Source organism: Lagenorhynchus albirostris, chromosome 13 (genome assembly GCF_949774975.1).
Source record: "Lagenorhynchus albirostris chromosome 13, mLagAlb1.1, whole genome shotgun sequence".
In the NCBI taxonomy this organism is placed as follows: domain Eukaryota; kingdom Metazoa; phylum Chordata; class Mammalia; order Artiodactyla; family Delphinidae; genus Lagenorhynchus; species Lagenorhynchus albirostris.
Window position 1 is genome coordinate 17,932,024 of NC_083107.1, and position 18,811 is coordinate 17,950,834.

At 37.9% G+C, this 18,811-nt stretch overlaps 1 pseudogene; it reads right to left on the reverse strand.

Moving 5' to 3' along the window:
* Positions 1 to 18,312, reverse strand: part of LOC132531921 (serine/threonine-protein kinase 35-like) — a 145,562-nt pseudogene extending 127,250 nt beyond the window's left edge.
* Positions 18,313 to 18,811: the final 499 nt, after the last annotated feature.

Sequence of the window (18,811 nt, forward strand, 5' to 3'; positions counted from 1 at the left end):
AGTATCATAAAAAAAAAACCTTCTAGAAATCAGAAACACTCTGACAGAAATAAAGAATGCCTTTGATGAGCTCATAAGTAGATTGGATACAGCAGGAAAATAAACAGTGAAGTTGAGGATATAACAGCAGAAACTTCCCAAAGTGAAATGCAAAGAGAAAAAAAAAAAAGAATGGAAAAGATGGAAAAGAATATCTGAGAAGGCTGGAACAATTTCAAATGGTGAAATATATGTTCAATGAAAATATCAGAAGAAAGATAAAAGGATGCAGAAGAAAAATGTGAGGTAATACTGGCTAAGAACTTTCTTTTTTTAAAAAACTTTTATTTATTTATTTATTTGGCTGTGTTGGGTCTTAGTTGCAGTACATGGGATCTTTGTTGAGGCATGTGAGATCTTTTGTTGCGGTGTGCGGTCTCTTTGTTGAGGCAATTGGGCTTCTCTCTAGTTGCAGTGCTCGGACTTCTCTCTAGTTGTGGCATACAGGTTTTCTCTCTCTAGTTGTGATGTGTGGGCTCTAGGGAACCTGAGCTCTGTAGTTGTGGCTCATGGACTCCAGAACACATGGGCTCTGTAGTTTGCGGCACATGGGCTCTCTCATTGAGGTGCATGAGCTCAGTAGTTGTGGTGTGCAGACTTAGTTGCCTCACAGCATGTGGGACCTTAGTTCCCCAACCAGGGATGGATTCTGCCTCCCCTGAATCAGAAGGTGGATTCTTTACCACTGGACCACCAGGGAAGTCCCAGAACTTTCTAATATTTTTGACAGACATAAGAAGCTCCAAGAACACCAAGTAAGTTAAATACTAAAAAAATCTACACCTAAGCATTTTAAAATTAAACTTCAGAACATCAAAGACAAAGAAAATATTTAAAGAGGCCAGGATGGGGACAGGGGCAATAAATACCTTACCTATGGAGAAACAAGAATAAAAATTATTCCAGGCTTCTTTTCAGGCACTATACAAGCAAGAAGAGAGTGGAGTGAAATATTAAAATGTGAAAAGAAGAAAAATCCTAGAAATCTAGATTCAGCAAAATTACCTTTCAAAATTGAGAAGAAATAAAGGTAAAATTAAGTTAAAAAAATCTTATTCATAAATGTTCTATTAGATAATAGTTTGTTCCAAATAATAATTGAAATAATATTTTAGATGATTATGGTTAAGTGAAACATATGTCACCAATATTATAAGAGGTGAGATGAAGAAATTTGAAATAAGGTCCCTGAACTAATCATGATGTGGTATAGTTTTATTTGAAAGTAGATTTAAATTAGCTGTAAATGAACATTGCAAACTCTAGGACAACCAGTAATAACATTTTGAGAAATATAATTAATATGCTAAGAGAAGTGAGAAATTTGAATCACATAAAATGCTCAATTAAAAACAGAATGCAGAACAAAATGAACAAGAAACAAAAAAATCAGACAGGACAACAAATAGAAAATACAGTAGTAACAAATGTGGTAAATATTAAAGCAACTTTATCAATAATCATTTTAAAAATAAATGGTCTTAATATACATATAGAGACTATCAGAATGGATTAACAAAACAAAACAAAAAATGTATATGTTGTCTACAAGAAACCCACTTTAATTTTAAACACAGGGATGGAAAATATATTATACTAACACTAATCAAAAGAAATCAGGAATAGCTATATTAATTTTAGACAAAGCAGATTTTAGTGTAAGAAAAATGATCAGATATAAAGAGAACATCACATACGGATAAAGGGGTCAATTCTTCAAGTAGGCATACAATTCTTAATGTGTGTGCACTCAGCAACTGTACATCAAAATGAGTGAGGAAAAACATGATAGAACTGAAAGGAGAAATAGACAAATTCACTATTATAGTTGGAGACTTTAAGCCCTAATATTTGTAACTGACAGATCCAGGAGCAGAAAATCATTAACTATATAGTTGAAATGAAAAGTACCATCAATCAAATGAATCTAATTAACATTCATAAAATACTTCATTCAACAACATCAAAATACATGTTCTTGTTAAGCTCACATGAAACATTCCCCAAAATAGACTACTTCCTGAATCATAAAATACACCTTAGCATATTTAAAAGAGTAGAAATCATATAAAGTATATTCTCAGATGACAATAGAATTAAACTAAAAATTATAACAGAATGAAGCTAGAAAATACCCAAATATTTAGATATGAAACAGCATACTTCGAAGTAATATATGGGTAAAGGAGGAAGTATCAGGGAAACTTTAAAAAGTATTTTGAACTAAATGAAAATGAAAATACAACTTTTCCAATTTTGTGTGATACAGAAAAAGTAGACAGATAAATTTATAATATTAAGTACATATATCATAAAAGATGAAAATCTAAAACCAATAATCTAAACTTCAACATTAAAGAAATTTGAAAATGTAGAGGAAATTGAATCCAAAAGAAACAAAAAAATAATAAAAATCAGAATAGAAGTAAAGAAATTGCAAACAGAATATTAATAGAGAAAATAAATGAAACAAAAGCTGGTTGTAGAAAAGATAAATAGAATCCATAAAACTTTAGCCAAGCTAAACAGGAAAAAAAAAAAAAAAAGCAGAAGATACAAATTACTAGAAATGATAATTCTGGGGCCAACACAAATCATCTCCTGGTCATTAAAATAATAATAAAGGAAGATTATGAACAACTCCTTACCCCAAATTTGATGTTAGATGAAATGGACCAGTTCCTTGAGTTATTATCATGAATAAATATTTGACTTTAGTAAGCCAGGGATGGAAGGAACTTCTTCAACTGGATAAAGACCATCTACAAAAAAAACAGGGCTTCCCTAGTGGTGCAGTGGTTGAGAGTTCGCCTGCTGATGCAGGGGACACGGATTCGTGCCCCGGTCCGGGAAGATTCCACATGCCGCGGAGCAGCTGGGACCGTGAGCCATGGCCGCTGAGCCTATGCGTCCGGGGCCTGTGCTCCACAACGGGAGAGGCCACAACAGTGAAAGGCCCGCGTACTGCAAAAAAAACAAAACAAAAAGAAAACAAAAAAAAACAACCTAGAGGTAACATCATACTTAATGGTAAGACACTAGTTGTTTTCCCCCTACAATCTTAACTAATTCAAAAAGACAAGAAAAGGAAATAAAAGACATACAGACTGGGAAGTAAGAAATAAATCTTTTTTCACAGATGATATGATTGTTTATGTAAAAAAATCCCAAAGAATTGACACACACAAACAATATCCCCTTGAACTAATAAGCAGTTATAGCATAGTTGCAGGATATGAGGTCAATATATAAAAGTCGATTTGTTTCTTATATGGCAGCAATGAACAATTGAATTTGGAATTAAAAACACAACACTGTTTTCATTAGCAATAACAAAAATTTGAAATAGATATAACTCTAACAATATATGTACAAATCACAGAGCTGTATGAGGAAAACTATAAAACTGATGAAATAAATAAAAGATCTAAATAAATGGAGAAATATTCCATGATCATGGATATAGATACATTGTTAGGAGTCTATTCCTTCTAACTTGATCTATAGATACAATACAATCCCAATCAAAAACCTAGCAATTTATTTTGTGGTTATCAATAAACTAATTCTGAAGTTTATATGGAAAAGCAAAAACCCAGAAAAGACAAGACAATACAGATTGTATGAATTCAAGTCTTATTATAAAACTACAGTGATCAAGACTTTGTGGCAATGGTGAAAGACTAGACAAATACATCAATTGAACAGAATGGGGGTCCAGAAATAGAATCACACAAATATAGTCAACTTATATTTGATGAAAGAGCAAAGGCAGTTTTATGGAAAAAGGAAAGTAATTTTAACACCAGTAACCCTGTAAGACTAAACAAAATATTATAAATTATCCATTCAACATTTGTTAACAAGATACCAAAGAAAAATATTTAAATATTGATTTGCCTCTTCTAGTAAGAAAAAATACATATTTTGAATATACTTCCAATGCAACATTTATGCTTGAGATATGGTGATGTCACTTCACCATATCTTGTGAAGGGACTTAATGTCTAAATTTTATGATAGCAAAATTGGCCTGGTCTGGCATTTTTGCTGCTATGCAAATAAATTGAACTTTCTAGAAGTGGCCCTTTAAGGCATATTAATCCCTCCTGGGTCTTAATCTTGCAAATGAAATACCTATTGGTTGATGTATATTTGCAGACAAATGGCTCACTTAGTAGATAGGTCACTGAGCGCTCAGAGAATTTGATTAGGAGTGTAGTGCTATATTAAAAAAAATAAATATTAATTCCATATGCGTATACACTCAGTATAAGTAATCAAAATGATAAGAATGACTACTATGTATTGCATCCCATGATTCAGATATTTTGTTCACAGTTGACATATGTTGTTATATTTAATATAGAAAAACACCATGGGATAGGTATCACTATCTGAATTTTGTGAATTAGAACTCTAGCCTAATGTAGGTTAAGCTCCAAAGTCCCACAGGAACTAATAAGCAGAGGAACAAGAATCTGAACATAGATTATTATTTGACTCTAGTTGATGCTCATTATAATCAGTTAGAGAAAATTCTATTGGAAGAAGGATGTTAAAAATAAAGCAATGTTCATCATATTAGCTATTTTCACAATACCTCTGCATAATTAGAACTCTATAAAATTTAGTGATATACAACAATAAACATTTCACTCATGTTTCTGTGGGTCAACTAGAATATGACTAATTAAGCAGAGCTCAACTTTGCTCGGTTCCAAGTTGCATGTTAGATCATAATCTACTTTATGTAACTCTTATCCTCATTAGGATGGTGAAATGCAGACAGCTAGAAAAATTAAGCACTGCTGCACAGCTATTTGGAGCTTCTCTTTGTTGTCCATTCCATTGGCTAAAGTAAGTTACTGGCAAAGCCCAAAATCAAAAGCAAAGGAAAGTATACTTTCCATTGTGGTCAACCAGAAGGAAATGAGTATTTGCTATATAATAATCTAATCACACACACACACACACACACACACACACACACACACACACACACACACACACACTACCATCACCCAATCCCCTAGGTACATATTGCCTATGGGTGCCATTTTCTTTCTAATCAAAGAGTCATTGCTCAACTAAATCACCCGATCTTCTTCCACTGTCTGCCTGGCATTTAGTTAGCTTCTTTGAGTTTGAGAGTCCAGATTCAACAACCATCATAGTTATAATTTATTTAAAAAAAAAAAGAATAAATGTGTCCTGCTGGGCTTAATTACTCATATTATAGTTGAAGAAGAAAAAAATTGATACCACTGGAGAGATATTAAAGACACTAATGACTTAATTTTATAACTAAAAAAAAAATTTTAAAGGAGTGGGGGTGAAGATAGATTCAGCCTGAAGTTGGAGTAATTATTTAAAGCCAGAGATATAGGATGTAATATTTTTGGCTATTTAGATGTCAAAACTGTCTCCTCATAAGCACAAATAAGCATTGTCATATTTGCTAATCGATACAGTCTATGTAATTTGATAATGTGATCATTTTCTTTGCAGGATATTGGCTTTGTGGTGCCAGACTAAAAGATATATAGGTATGGGGTCACTCAAACCAAGAGGTAGGGGTAGGGATTCATCCATTTAAGACCTTTAAGAACTGACTTCTAAATTAATATATAATGCCTGTGTGTGTTCCTAACACCTAAATCCAGAAGGGGAATAGTAATTTTAGGAGATTACACACTCAGGATCACAGCATGATGAGCAATCCTTTCTCGGTAATAGAAATATTTGCTTTATAAAATCACTGAATGGTTTTAAAAGTCACGTGGCAAACCAGTTTGTCTTATGTGAGTGAGAGCCAATTTAGAAAAGCTGCCTGTGTCTTCCACTACCACATGTCCTGCCTTAAAAGTTATTTCTTAGTACTCAAAACAAACACTTGGGAAGATTCTGAGATGATCAGATAAGTTCTCAATTTTCATTACCATCTGAATGCAGAATCCAAAACAGCACTATTTCTTCAAAAAATCTATTCCTGGAAAACAGAGAGTTGGGGTTGAATTGAGGAATGCTCTGATTTAATGCTTACTCTGATCTCATCGTAATTCCAACCAATCTAAGGCAGGGAAGAGAAAGGGATCCTTTCTAGACCTCAGAATTCAGTCCAAGCTTAGTCATCAACCATATGATATGGTATAGATTCAATTTATGAATTTTTAAAATTTTGTTTTTCAAAACAAGGAAGTTGCTAAGGACACTTGTCACTGAGTCTGCCATTCTCAGGCTCTATGCAAGACTATAGTAAAAGCATATGAAAATGAACAATTTTGTCGTGAGGTTATTGTAATGATGAGGACAGGACAGGATTTTGCTTAGAACAGACTGAAACTTTGTTACTATCCACTCTGGAAAGATGAAAAATTAAAGTTTATAAAATTATGAAGGAGACTAAGAGTATGGACATGGCATCATGGAAGTCTGAAAGACGTGATAGGGAGCCAGAGAAAGAGATGCATAGCTATTAATACTTAAAGGATATAAGTTTTACCTAAATTATATGCTCTACCAAGCAGCAGTTACACACATAAAATTTATCATACAGGGAGTTCAGGCTTGAAGTTGAATTCCCTGTATGATATGAACTCCCTGTATGATATGAACTCCCTGTATGATATGAACTCCCTGTATGAAATTTATCATACAGGGAGTTCAGGCTTGAACTTATAAGTTCAGACATTATAAATTACTAAGAATAACTTGCCTAGGTTTGTAGCTATTTTAGAATTTCTTTTGAGCAATTGTTTTCATCGAGTCAAAGATTCATGCTTCAGTATTTATTCCCCATTGACCCTCCTTGTCTCCCCAACACCACCACACTTGTACCTTATAAGTAGTTTCATGTAGTGATAATCTGAAATCCCTATTGTGGTTGAACATTATACATTAACCTTTTGCTAACTGATATTATGATCAACTTAATACAGTGTTTTCTGCTCTATAGATGCAGGACGTGGGGGAGAGACATAAATGTTAAAATGTGTATCTAAGTATGTAAGATGCTTCCAGCATCAAAGGAAACAGGAAGGGGTAAGGACAATGTGAATCAGTTCATGACTTGGTTGGCAAAAAACAAACAAACAACAACAAAAAATCCCCACAAAAAACACATTTCTGGAGTCAGCAAGATAGGGATATAGGAATTTCTAGTATTCGTCTCCTCCCAGAGATATCATTGAAGAAATATCTGCCCATGAAAATGCCTTCACAGGAACTAAGGATTCCAGGAGTTACGGATTGCATCATTTGGGTGGAGCACAGATAACAGACACATTAAAGAAAGTAGCAAAGATAAGTTCACATTACCTCTGTGACCCCTGCTCCAGACCCAGTCAGCCCAGCATGGAGAGAGACACCTTCCACTTGACTTCACTGCAAGGAGCTCAGCACCAGGCCTGCACCAGCAGCACTGGCTCCTATGATGTCAGGCTCCCAGCCCACCCCAGCACCAGTAAGGCCCAGGTGGTCTCTTGTGGTCCTAAGCTCACAGCCTACCACAGTAACAGGCTGACCTCCATGGACCCAGCCTCCAGACCAGCTCCCAGAGACCTAGAATCTTCCTCTGTCTCAGTGCTAGGCCAGTCCTCACGGACCCAGACTCCAGCCTTGCAGATGCAGGCTTCAGACCCACCCTAGAGCTAGGCTGGCTCTCAAGAACCCAGGCTCCCAGCCTGCACCAACACCCCAGTCTACCTTGCAGACCCAAATGCCATAGAGACCTAGAGTAATCAAAACAGTATGGTACTAGCATAAAAACAGACACATAGACCAGTGGAAAAGATTGAGACCCTAGAAATAAACCCATGCATATATGGTCAACTAATTTTTGACAAAGGAGCCAAGAATATATAATAAGGAAAGGCTAATCCCTTCAATAAATGGTATTGGCAAAACTGGATAATCACATGTAGAAGAATGAAACTGGACCACTATTCACTCAAAATAGACTAAAGACTTACATGTAAAATCTAAAACTATAAAACTCCTAGAAAAAAAGCATAGGAAAAAGTTCTCAGCCTTGGTGTTAGCAATGATTGTTTTAGATATGACAAAAGTGCAAGCATCAAAAGCAAAAATAAACAAGGAGAATATATCAAACTAAAATGCTTCTGCAAAGCAAAGTAAACAATAGAATTAAGAGGCAACCTACTGAATGGGAGAAAATATTTACAACCTATATATCTGAAGTATAAAGAACCCATACAACTCAATATCAAATAAATAAATAAATACATAAATAAATACATAAATACGTAAATAAAGTAATGCAATTTAAAAATGGGCAGGGAACTTGAATAGGTATTTTTCCAAAGAAAACATATGAATGACAAACTGGTACAGGAAAAGGTTCTCAGCATCACTAATAATCAGGGAAATGAAAATCAAACCACCAGATACTATCTTATACCTGTTAGCATGGCTATTATCAAAAAGACAAGATTGGCAAGGATGAGGAGAAAAGACGACATTTATGTACTGTTGGTGGAGATATAAATTTGTATGGCCACTCTAGAAAGCAGTATGAACATTCCTTAAAAAGCTAAACATGCATCCAAACATCACATTCTGGTTATATATCCAAAGAAAATGAATCAGGATCTAGAAGAGATATCTGCACCTCCAAGTTCAGTGCAGCATTAGTCACAATAGTTAAGACATGGAAACAAACTAAGTGTCCATGGAAAGATGGATGAATAAAGAAAATGTGAAATATTTATCTCTCTTTATCTACATAGATATAGATAGATATAGGTATGAATACACACAATAGGTTTTCTGCCCTAAAAAAGAAGGAAATCCTGCCTTTTTGTGACCATGTAGATGGATCTTTAGGGCATTATGCTAAGTCAAATAAGTCAGAAAAGACAAATACTGTATGACCACATTTATACATGGAATCTAACAAAGCTGAACTCATAAGTAGTAGAGTCTGAGGGGTGGAGGAAATGAGGAGATACTGATCAAAGAGTAGAAACTTCCAGTTACACAATGAAAAAGCAGTAAGATTCCAAGTTCCAGATAAAAGCTCTCAGTCTTTACAATTATAACTCCTGGGATCCTCCTATATTCCTTCACATATATTCCTCCCATAATTATTTCCACAGCTACAAAATGGGTCTTTGGCCAATAAATGCTTCCCCCCTATGGAATGAATTTCCTTTTCCTGGTGTTTCCTATCAAGATCAAGTCTATTTTTTTTCTTTTCTTTCCTTTTTTTTCAGATACCACTGAAATAATGTGTTAATATAGAATATTTTGTGTACATAATAAAAAGAGGTAGTTGAAAGCTCCCTGAAATTTGAGAGAAAGAACTTGGAGTGTCCTTTACATGCTATATAATTAAGGAAGACAATGTCCTCTTCTGTTTAAAAAGGACAATAATACTGGATCATTTAAACTTTCAATTTGTTCTTCAGGTCAAATAAACTAACCAACCTTCTTATTTTTTTTTTTGCATTTTCTACAGTAAACGTTCATTAATTGATTATAAAAAAGCATTTCTAAAAATAACTCAGCTCAAATGCAACCTCCACTCAGAAGGCTTCTTTAGACTTTCCAACTCATACTCAAATATTCCCACATATCCCCTCATTCAGATTTGGGGCACCATTGATGACAAGCACATTTTCTCTTCAACCCTGCATTTCCTCCCAAATCCACAGGGCCCAGGATGAAGAATCTAGTCTTAAGTGTACATGCCAAACAAACAGTACACTCACCTACTTTAAAAACACCCAGGATGTTTTGCCCTGAATTTGAAGCAGCACATGTGGCCTGGTCCATTCTGGTTTCAAGTTCAAAGGTATCAGGCAGGTCCCTGATTTAGCAGCTAACTTCTTTCAAGAGCACCTTGGTCCCCTCAGACATGGGAATCCTGAATTTCTGGGGGATATGCTACTCTATCTTTGCATTATCTAGCAGCACCTCACCAACAGGCAGATCTTGGTCAGGACCTCAGGAGTTCCTTCTTGATCTCAGAGTCCATGAAAGTGATTCTTTCTATCATTGCCCAGATGATAATGCCCAGGGCAAAGATGTTGGCCTTGGCTGTGTAGCATCCCTCCTAGAGTTCAGGGGGTTATTTAGAAATCTAAGCTGCAGGCTTAGGGAAGCCAGTATTTATCCACATTCACATTTGTGTTGTCTTGATTTCCCTCTTTGATTTGGGGAGTTGGGGGAGAGGGGGCAGCCCACCACAGACTTTGCTTAGTTCAAAGTCTGCCACCTTGAGGATGGGGGTGACAGACCTCTCCGTGTTGAGCTTGTCCTCCAGCTTTGATCCCTGTGCATGATGTAGTCTGAAGGCACTGGTGGTCCTGAGCTGTAGCATGAAACTTTGCTGGTGGCTGGGTCCAGCCTCCAGGACAGGACAGACTGATTCAGGCCTCCACGTTCACATAAGTCCATGACAAGGCAGAGGTAGCAAGGCTCCTCAGGCTCCTCCAGGAGCCTTTCTTCTTTGATGGAGGTCTCCAACAGGCGCAAATAAAGCCGTGCGCTCTTGTAGCCACTACTCACATACGTACTGGTCAGTCACACTGTGTGACACACTCCTCAAACTGCACAAGGTTCTGGTGGTACTGCTTGAGGCTGGTCAGGGCACAGAATTCTGCCAGCACCTGCTCCAAGTTCTCCAGGCTGTCACAGCAGATGTTCTTGACCTCTGTGAGGGCCTCACTGTCTCCTAATCCACACAGTAGCTGCTGCACCTGATCTCTGCCAACAGGCTGTAGTGGCCACCAGCTGCTGCCCTCCACCAACGTTGTGCCAGCTAGACTCGCCTGGGGCCTCGGCCTCCACTGGATGCAAAATTTCATGAAAAGATATGTTAAATTAAAGAAAAATAAGTTTTTAAAAGTTCATTCTTTATTAGCCATAGCTTTCATGACAGTGTGAGTGTAATTTTAATATGAATTAAAAATATGAGTTATAGCTCTGCAAAGATGATTAAAATCATCATTTCCATTTGCTTCTATCTAAGCCCTATTGTAGCATGAAGAATCCCACCTGCCTCATTCCTTCCTACTTGAACAGATGGATCATAAATGTGTGGGCTCACTGAGGTACATTTAGTCCCATCCCATTACACCTGCTGGCCAAGGGAGAGATACAAAACAGCCACTATCCAGTTCATAGATTTATAACCATCCAAGAGAATGTTTCTGCAGGCCTTGCTGGCTAGTTGGGTTTGTCCTTGGCTTGTTCCCAATAATATACAAGTCAATTATAGTAATTGCTGACCATTAGGTATCACATGTATGCAGGCCTGAAGAACTATATTATGCCTATGAGTAGATGAAGAAAATGGATCCCTAATATACAAAACGTGAGGAATATATACATATTTTTAAATTCTTAGTTTGAAAAAATGGTCAAGAAATGGGTTTTGTTCAAAAGGATCATAAATTAATAGGGTATGTGAGATAGGCAAGCTCATTTTCAGGGATTCTGTGTAATTTACCCCCAGGAACATCATTTGCATGTGAAAACATGTATTCATAAGTATGTTTATGGAAGTTTACCCTCTGTCATGGATGACAAATGGTTGGAAATAACCAAAATCTGTATCAACGAGGGACTGGATAAATAAACTATGGTATATGTATACAATAAAAAAATATGTTTATGGTCTTCCCTGGTGGCACAGTGGTTGAGAGTCCGCCTGCCAATGCAGGGGACACGGGTTTGTGCTCTGGTCTGGGAAGATCCCACATGTCGTGGAGTGGCTAGGCCCGTGAGCCATGGCCACTGGGCCTGTACATCCGGAGCCTGTGCCCCGCAACGGGAGAGGTCACAACAGTGAGAGGCCCGCGTACAGCAAAAAACAAAACAAAACAAAAAACTATGTTTATGTCAATAATTATGAGTAAAATTGAAGTTTGTGACAGGTAAATTTGTCAATGATATATATTTGACTGAAAAGGCATATTGCATAAATTGTCTACTATAGTACAACTAAGTTAATACTTGAAGGCTGTGTGTGTGTGTGTGTGTGTGTGTGTGTGTGTGTGTTAGTAGATATCAAGAATTCACTAAAATGTTAATTACAATGAAATTTTGGTGACTTTTTATTTCTTTCTGTCTTTGTTTTTCTATCTTCTCTGTGCTTTCTGGTATGCTATTTACATTACTTGAGTATATATCACATTTACCAGAAATGATAAATCTCATTTTAAATCATGCTAAACTATATCTCTGTATATGAGGAACATGGGCATTTTAATTCATTCATTCAACAGTTCCAAATGTCTGATATGTTATAGAGGCCAGTTTCCTTATTATTCCTTAAACCTGTCATGGACTAATACAGTAGAATGAACCATAACAAAACATGTGAAATACAATATAAATGAGTAGCTGAAACCATGATCACACATATTTAGGTGTCATGGAAATATTCAGTTGCTATAAAAAATGTCTACAGTCTTACACTCAGTTTCTATATTTATCTAATTGCTAACTGGTAACACACATTTTTTGATTCAACCCAAGTCTGCAGATCACACTTAGAGAGTCACTGCTGTAGAAAATATGGTAGTGATTAAGGGAATCAAAGAATGACATTAAAAAGTGACCATTTAATTAATGAGGATAGACCAGTCTATGCTGAGCTTAAAAATAAGCCATAACATCCCGATGGCTTAAACTAATTTCTAATGATGATTTCTCAATCATTCAGAGCCCATTGTGGTTCAAGCCATGGTGCTCTATCTTAGAGCTCATACCTTCTGAAACATTTGGCTTATGGATCCTCATGACAGAGGGAAAGAGAAATGAAGGAGGAATAGCAGTTCTTTATTACCTCTGATGGTAAGGAATCCTTGCCATTGCTGTTCTCAGTCCATTAACCAGAATTAGTCATATGACCACAAACTAAGTACAATTTAGGCTGAGATATATGAGAAGAAGTAGATATTTAGTGAGCATTAACTTCATTGAGAAGTTGTTCACCTGAGTTACCTGGCACTGTGAAGATCATAAAGATTATAAAAGAGTTGAGACTCAAACTCAGGTTTTTGTTTGTTTGTTTTTTTAATAGTGATCTTGGGGTCTTCTTATTTATTTATTTTTATTTTATTTATTTTTGGCTGTGTTGGGTCTTCGTTTCTGTGCTAAGGCTTTCTCTAGTTGTGGCAAGGGGGGGCCACTCTTCATTGTGGCGCGCAGGCCTCTCACTATCGCGGCCTCTCTTGTTGTGGAGCACAGGCTCCAGATGCGCAGGCTCAGTAGTTGTAGCTCACGGGCCCAGTTGCTCTGCAGCATGTGGGATCTTCCCAGACCAGGGCTCGAACTCGTGTCCCCTGCATTAGCAGGCAGATTCTCAACCACTGTGCCACCAGGGAAGCCCAAACTCAGGTATTTTTTATTCCAGATTTAACATATATTTGTGCCAATCTAGATAAATGAGGTTATGCTGAGTAAAAAATTAATGCCCCAATCTCAGGAGCTCAGCACATGATGTTTATTTCATGCACCATTCAGGGTCTTGCAGTCTCACTGTGTGTGTGTTTCCAGGGTGACAAGAGGAAGAGAAGAAAGTGCTGAGAGAAATCACACCTATTCTCTATGTTCTGGCCTAGGATAGATACTTGTCATTTTTTCCTGAGTCAGTTGGCAAGAACTGGACACATGAACATGCCAGTGCAAGAATACTGGGCTTTGAGGGAAAGGCACATGTATGTTTGGCAAGCAGTGTATGGATATATGCATATTCTGTAACATTCAACTAAATCAAACCAGCTTTCAATCGTTACTTACAGTTTGGATATTTCTTTTCAATTGCAGGTATTTTAGAATGGTTAAATAGAATCTGTAAAGTTCCTTTGTTCTTCTTTATCTTTCACCCTTGCAAATTTATGTATCTACCAAAAGCCAGTTCAGCCATTTTTCCCTAAATTGTTCAATCCTGTTGGGGGGATAAATCATTCAAAACTGTAAATAGTTATTTGAAAGGGAAATAATAGTCAAATTTGTCAACCTAAAAATGTGTATAGATTTATCCTCATAGTACCTTCTTTAGGTTTCCAATGATAAAAATGAAAACAGTGACATGCCTAACTATTGTTCTCCTTTTTCATCAACAAAGAAATGTATCATTCTGTTTGCTCTAAAGTGGACTAGAAAATATATGTGGGTACTCACTTATCAGAAAATACCTTTATCTGAGTCAGGTTGTATATGACATTCATTCTTGGAGAACCCTCCAAAAGAATACTCAAAGAATGTATATTTTAATTAACTGAAGAGTAGAGAGAGTGATTTGTTCCAGCTGACATAGACTTTCACCAGTGTGAGCCAGGAGGAAGGACTGGTGATGTCTTCAGACAACCATTAGCCCATGAGTATAAGAATCAAAGCCATGTGTTTGAGTTAGATTGAAGTCATCACAAAGGCCTGTTCTTTACTTAAAATATCCATATTTCATCAGAAAATATGAGTTCAAAAATAAAGGTAAGCTGTAGGAAAATGGCACCTGAAGTTGTAACTATGACAACAGATCACATAGAACTTGTCAAGACCTTGCAAAAGAGGGTTTTGGCTTTCAGTCCTCCTTATCAAAATTCTGTCTGAGGTGACTTCCATCTGTCTTGGTAGGTATGTGGATAAAATTACCAGTTCTCTATTAGCGTATGTCTTAATTCTCAGATGTTTGTTTATGGGGGAAATTAATGTGGCATGAAACTTGCAATTAGTTTTTTATACTGTTAATGACAGGTTCCCATAAAATGCATTGAAATATGGAAAGTAATGGCATTAATAAGGTATACAGATGCTCAGACTCAGATCTGAAAAAAAAAAAAAAAAGAAAGCCGAATCAGTGGAGTTTACTGGTTAAAAATAAAGCCATATGACAGGATCAGTAGGAATTTTGCAATTGGCTATCCATTTAGTAACTTGAGTATTAAGGAGTTATTTCTGGTCAAAGTCTTTGATATAAATTGACCCTCCTGCTTAAATAATGGGAAGGTCACTTTTACCTGTCCATGTGTATATTGTTATGGTGTGAACTTCGGTTTATATTCTCTTGAAAAACTACTCTGGACTTGGTTTGAAAGATAAACATATAAGTACAGCCTGGTTCCTGCCCTCTAGAAGACAGGTTATAGGAGTGATTCCTATAGGTCATTGCACATTAGACATACCTAAGAAGCATTTTCACAAATAGAGAACCCAAGGACCCTCCCATCATAAATTCTTACATAGGTTGTAATTCATTAACCATTTTTCATTTTTTAACATCTTTATTGTAGTGTAATTGCTTTACAATGGTATGTTAGATTCTGCTTTATAACAAAGTGAATCATCTATACATATACATATATCGCCATATCTTCTCCCTGTTGTGTCTCCCTCCCACCCTCCCTATCCCACCCCTCTAGGTAGTCACAAAGCACTGAGCTGATCTCCCTGTGCTATGCAGCTGCTTCCCACTAGCTATCTATTTTACGTTTGGTAATGTATATATGTCCATGCCACTCTCTCACTTCATCCCAGCTTACCCTTCCCCTTCCCTGTGTCCTCAAGTCCATTCTCTACATCTGCGTCTTTATTCCTGTCTTGCCCCTAGGTTCCTCATAACCTTTTTTTTTTTAGATTCCATATATACGTGTTAGCATATGGTATTTGTTTTTCTCTTTCTGACTTACTTCACTCTGTATGAGTTAAGTTTAGACACCTGCATTTTTTAAACTTCCAATATCTGAGGTAACTAGGCAATTAACTAAAAATTGAGAATCCCCACTAATCTAGTTCCTTTTGTGTTCTTTGAATGTACTATCATCTTCATCTGAAATATTTCCCATTTCCTCTTCAAATTTCCACAACACAACTTAAAAATATAAGTAAAGCACCTTATTGAACATGTCTCCATGAGACTTCCGAGTTCAAAACCTCCAATAGTGACACTTCCTGATCATTGTTCATTTTATAATGATAGAAAGACAATATACAGATAATTATTAGCTCTTTCTATGCATTTTCCTATATTATACATTTCATATAATTGGAGCCACACAGTATGTGGCCATTTTTGTTGGGCTTCTTTCACTGTGCATAAGTCTTTAAAGGTCCATCCACATTCTAGCATGAATCAGTATTTTATTCACCTTTGTATAGCTGAGTAATATTCCACACATTCATTTAGCCATTCAGCAGTTGAACATCTGAGCTGTTTCCACATTTTGGATATTAAGAGTAATGCTCTTATGAACTTTCAAGTAATTTTTTTTTACATCTTTATTGGGGTATAATTGCTTTACAATATTGTGTTAGTTTCTTCTGTATAACAAAGTGAATCAGCTATATGTATACATATATCACCATAACCCCTCCCTCTTGAGCAACCATCCCATATGGTATTTGTTTTTCCCTTTCTGACTTACTTCACTCTGTATGACACTCTAGGTCCATCCACCTCACTACAAATAACTCAATTTCATTTTTTGTTATGGCTGAGTAATATTCCACTGTATATATGTGCCACATCTTCTTTATCCATTCATCTGTCGATGGACACTTAGGTTGCTTCCATGTCCTGGCTATTGTAAACAGAGCTGCAATGAACATTGTGGTACATGTATCTTTTTGAATTATGGTTTTCTCAGGGTATATACCCAACAGTGGGATTGCTGGGTCATATGGTAGTTCTATTTTTCATTTTTTAAGGAACCTCCATGCTGTTCTCCAGAGTGGCTGTATCAATTTACATTCCCACCAACAGTGCAAGAGGGTTCCCTTTTCTCCACACCCTCTCCAGCATTTATTGCTTATAGATTTTTTGATGATGGCCATTCTGACTGGTGTGAGTTGATACCTCATTGTGGTTTTGATTTGCATTTCTCTAACAATTAGTGATATTGAGCACCTTTTCATGTGTTTGTTGGCCATCTGTATGTCTTCTTTGGAGAAATGTCTATTTAGGTCTTCTGTCCAATTGTGGATTGGGCTGTTTGTTTTTTTGATATTGAGCTGCATGGGATGCTTGTAAATTTTGGAGATTTACCTTCCTCCTTCATCTTCTGTGTATTTCTCTGTTTTCTCATTTTGTTTAACTTACTGTGCTTGGGGTTTCCATTTTGCAGCCTGCAGGTTCATAGTTCCTCTTATTTCTGGTGTCTGCCCCCAGTGGGTGAGGTTGGATCAGTGTCTTGTATAGGCTTCCTGGTGGGGAGGACTGATGCCTGTGTTCTGGTGGGTGAGACTGTATCTTGTCCTTCTGGTGGGCAGGGCTGCATCTGGTGGTGGGTTTTGGGGTGTCTGTGAACTTAGTATGATTTTAGGTAGCCTCTCTGGTAACGTGTGGAGTTGTGTTCCTGTCTTGCTAGTTGTTTGGCATGGGGTGTCCATCACTAGATCTTGCTGGCCATTGGATGGAGCTGGGTCTTAGTGTTGAGATGGAGATCTCTGGGAGAGCTCTCGCCAATTAACATTACCTGGAGCTGGGAGGTCTCTGGACTCAGCTCTCCTACTTTGGAGGTTCAGGCCTGACACCTGGCCAGAGCACAAAGACTCTGCCAGCCGCATGGCTCAGAAGAAAAGGAAGAAAAGAAAAAAAAAATGAACAGACACAACCCCCCCCAAAATTGGTTAAAGCAAACTAAACAGACAAAAGAGAAAAAGGAAAAGAGCAACCCAACCAGTAAACAAACCCACAAATGAAAACAAGCACTAAAAACTAAACTAGGATAAATATAAAACTAAAAACAAATCAAACGCTGAAAGCAAACCCCAAGTCCACAGTTGCTCCCCAAATCCCCCACCTCAATTTTGGGAACACTTGTTGTCTATTCAGGTATTCCACAGATGCAGGGTTTACCAAGCCAATTGCGAGGATTTAGTCTCCTGCTCCTAAGGCTGCATGGAGAAATTTCCCTTTCTCTTATTTGTTTGCACAGCTCCTGGGGCTCAGCTTTCGTTTTGGCCCTGCCTCTGCATGTAGGCTGCCCTCAGACATCTGTTCCCCGCCCAGACAGGAGAAGGTTAAAACAGCGGCTGATTAGGGCTCTCTTGCTCACTCTGGCTAAGGAGAGGGAGGGGTACGGTAGTCACAGTTGGAATGCGGGGTGTGCCTGTGGTGGCAGAGGCCGGCGTGAATTTGCAACAGGCTGAGGCATACCGTGTGTTCTCCAGGGGAAGTTGTCCCTGGATCATGGGACCCTGGCCGTGGTGTGATGCACAGGCTCCCGGGAGGTTGTGGGTAGTGACCTGCACTTGCACACAGGATCCTTGGTGGATGTGACGGCAGCGATAGCGGTCCATGCCCGCCTCTGGGGTCCAAGATGATAGCCACAGTTCATGTCCATCTCTGGAGCTTGCTTAGGTGGTGCTCTATCGTCTGTGGGCACATGGAGCAGGAAGCCACACTCCTCATGCACCCTGAGACAATGGTCTCTTGCTTTTCCAGCAGGTCCAGACTTTTTCCCATACTCCCTCCTGGCTAGCTGTGGCGCTCTAGCCCCCTCAGGCTGTCTTCACGCAGCCAACCCCAGTTTTCTCCCTGGAGTCTGATCTCTGAAGCCCAAGCTTCAGCTCCCAGCCCCCTCCTGCCCTGATGGGTGAGCAGACAAGCATATCAGGCTGGTGAGTGCTGGTCAGCACCAATCCTCTGTGTGGGAATCTCTCTGCTTTGCCCTCTGCACCCTTGTCGCTACGCTCTCCTCTGTGGCTCCAAAGCTCTGCCCCATCCCTGCCAGTGAAGGGGCTTCCTAGTGTGTGGAAACCTTTCCTCCTTCACTGCTCCCTCCCACTGGTGCAGGTC